Source organism: Schistocerca gregaria, unplaced genomic scaffold (genome assembly GCF_023897955.1).
Source record: "Schistocerca gregaria isolate iqSchGreg1 unplaced genomic scaffold, iqSchGreg1.2 ptg000470l, whole genome shotgun sequence".
NCBI lineage: Eukaryota > Metazoa > Arthropoda > Insecta > Orthoptera > Acrididae > Schistocerca > Schistocerca gregaria.
The window spans coordinates 2,626,703-2,630,146 of record NW_026061884.1 but is presented as its reverse complement, the minus strand read 5'-3'; positions in this window follow the sequence as shown (position 1 = coordinate 2,630,146).

Genomic DNA, 3,444 nt, shown 5'->3' with positions numbered 1-3,444 from the left:
CGCGTCGTGGCCGTATAGCAAACAGTACCTGTGATGACGAACAATTAGCGACAGGCGTTTTTTTAAGAATCACTCTCAGATGCGATTAAGGCGAATGGCGCAGATAAAGCATTTGCCAAAGCGGTACAGCATAAGGTGGGACGAGGCAGTCTGAATTACATTTTATAGATGTATTTCTCACATATCTCAGAGCCTCTCGCGATATTCGTCGTCGTCGTCGTCGTCGTCGTCGTCGTCGTCGTCGTCGCCGCTTCTGCAGAAGTAGCAAATGGCAATCGTAGCAAATGCGGCGAGGGACGCCCTGCCTTCGATTCCGAATGCACAAAGTGTGTGGTCTTGTTTCTCAGTCTATATTTGGTCGGTCACGTCAGAGGTTGAATGTAACGAATGGGTGGGAAAGAGCAAGGGGCAGCGGCTGTGTAGAACGAAAACACAAATCCTCAGGGGTGTGAGCGTTTCGAGATGAGTCGTATACATGTAAATGTTGGTCGTCAGTGACCGTGAGGCCTAATGGATAAGGCGTCGGGCTTCGGATCTGAAGATTACAGGTTCGAATGCTGTCACGCTTGTGTTTTTCCAGTTCTGAAAGAGAAACATAACGTTTTAATGTAGCAATTGAGCAGTACGAAACCGTCTGAATGTTGCTGTTGACCATTTTTTGCTTGGAGATGCTCTTGAGCTTGAAACACACACAACAAGACCGGTGTTAACTAGCGAAATGGTCGGCAGAGTGCCGACACAGCGAGTTTTGACTATCACTTGCACATCTAAAACAACGTCGGAAAGTAACTGGTTCGGCTTTTGAGTCACATAAAGTATGTGCGTTAATTTTGACGCCACTAGCTCTGCATGTTGTTATGCAATTTCTTTACCTCTCAGAAATGATTATGACATAAAAGTGAAGTACGTGACGAGTGTGACGTTAGGAAAACATTAGGCATCATGGGGAGATTCTCTATGGGACCACCCAACCCAAACGAGTACTGTGTGACGTGCTACCCGGCAGGTATTCACCGAGGTAGCCGGCTAGCTCAGTCGGTAGAGCGTCAGACTCTTAATCTCAGGGTCGTGGGTTCGAGCCAGACGCTGGGCGGAACGGAATTTTGTTCCGCTGCAAGTGTAAATTACCGTTTTTCTGATTAACGAGATTTAATGGAAATAGCAACTTTAAACTTTGCCTACGTCTCTGTCAGTCGCAAGGAAGCTGTATTTGAAGGTGAAGGTGATTTTGTAGACATGTGTGAAAGACATGTTCTGAAATGCAAGTGTTGTTGTTTGGAGAGCACATCGGTTACGTGTCAGATGTGTAGTCAAGCAGTAATTTGTCGCCATAGCTGCAAATATTAGCCGGTAATATGAAGTGTTGTCAGCTAAAGTCTGATGATGCAGACGACCGTAAGGACGAAGTACCCAAGAGCACCGCTAGGCCGCGCCTCTTTAGCTCAGTGGTAGAGCACTGGTTTAATAAACCAGGGGTCGTAAGTTCCATCCTCACAGGAGAAAGATGAATTTTGGAAATCAGTTGCGCGTCGTGGCCGTATAGCAAACAGTACCTGTGATGACGAACAATTAGCGACAGGCGTTTTTTTAAGAATCACTCTCAGATGCGATTAAGGCGAATGGCGCAGATAAAGCATTTGCCAAAGTGGTACAGCATAAGGTGGGACGAGGCAGTCTGAATTACATTTTATAGATGTATTTCTCACATATCTCAGAGCCTCTCGCGATATTCGTCGTCGTCGTCGTCGTCGTCGTCGTCGTCGTCGTCGCCGCCGCCGCCGCCGCTTCTGCAGAAGTAGCAAATGGCAATCGTAGCAAATGCGGCGAGGGACGCCCTGCCTTCGATTCCGAATGCACGAAGTGTGTGGTCTTGTTTCTCGGTCTATATTTGGTCGGTCACGTCAGAGGTTGAATGTAACGAATGGGTGGGAAAGAGCAAGGGGCAGCGGCTGTGTAGAACGAAAACACAAATCCTCAGGGGTGTGAGCGTTTCGAGATGAGTCGTATACATGTAAATGTTGGTCGTCAGTGACCGTGTGGCCTAATGGATAAGGCGTCGGACTTCGGATCTGACGATTACAGGTTCGAATGCTGTCACGCTTGTGTTTTTCCAGTTCTGAAAAAGAAACATAACGTTTTAATGTAGCAATTGAGCAGTACGAAACCGTCTGAATGTTGCTGTTGACCATTTTTTGCTTGGAGATGCTCTGAGCTTGAAACACACACAACAAGACCGGTGTTAACTAGCGAAATGGTCGGCAGAGTGCCGACACAGCGAGTTTTGACTATCACTTGCACATCTAAAACAACGTCGGAAAGTAACTCGTTCGGCTTTTGAGTCACATAAAGTATGTGCGTTAATTTTGACGCCACTAGCTCTGCATGTTGTCATGCAATTTCTTTACCTCTCAGAAATGATTATGACATAAAAGTGAAGTACGTGACGAGTGTGACGTTAGGAAAACATTAGGCATCATGGAGAGATTCTGTATGGGACCACCCAACCCAAACGAGTACTGTGTCACGTGCTACCCGGCAGGTATTCACCGAGGTAGCCGGCTAGCTCAGTCGGTAGAGCGTCAGACTCTTAATCCCAGGGTTGTGGGTTCGAGCCAGACGCTGGGCGGAACGGAATTTTGTTCCGCTGCAAGTGTAAATTACCGTTTTTCTGATTAACGAGATTTAATGGAAATAGCAACTTTAAACTTTGCCTACGTCTCTGTCAGTCGCAAGGAAGCTGTATTTGAAGGTGAAGGTGATTTTGTAGACATGTGTGAAAGACATGTTCTGAAATGCAAGTGTTGTTGTTTGGAGAGCACATCGGTTACGTGTCAGATGTGTAGTCAAGCAGTAATTTGTCGCCATAGCTGCAAATATTAGCCGGTAATATGAAGTGTTGTCAGCTAAAGTCTGATGATGCAGACGACCGTAAGGACGAAGTACCCAAGAGTACCGCTAGGCCGCGCGTCTTTAGCTCAGTGGTAGAGCACTGGTCTAATAAACCAGGGGTCGTAAGTTCCATCCTCACAGGAGAAAGATGAATTTTGGAAATCAGTTGCGCGTCGTGGCCGTATAGCAAACAGTACCTGTGATGACGAACAATTAGCGACAGGCGTTTTTTTAAGAATCACTCTCAGATGCGATTAAGGCGAATGGCGCAGATAAAGCATTTGCCAAAGCGGTACAGCATAAGGTGGGACGAGGCAGTCTGAATTACATTTTATAGATGTATTTCTCACATATCTCAGAGCCTCTCGCGATATTCGTCGTCGTCGTCGTCGTCGCCGTCGTCGCCGCCGCCGCCGCTTCTGCAGAAGTAGCAAATGGCAATCGAGGCAAATGCGGCGAGGGACGCCCTGCCTTCGATTCCGAATGCACAAAGTGTGTGGTCTTGTTTCTCAGTCTATATTTGGTCGGTCACGTCAGAGGTTGAATGTAACGAAT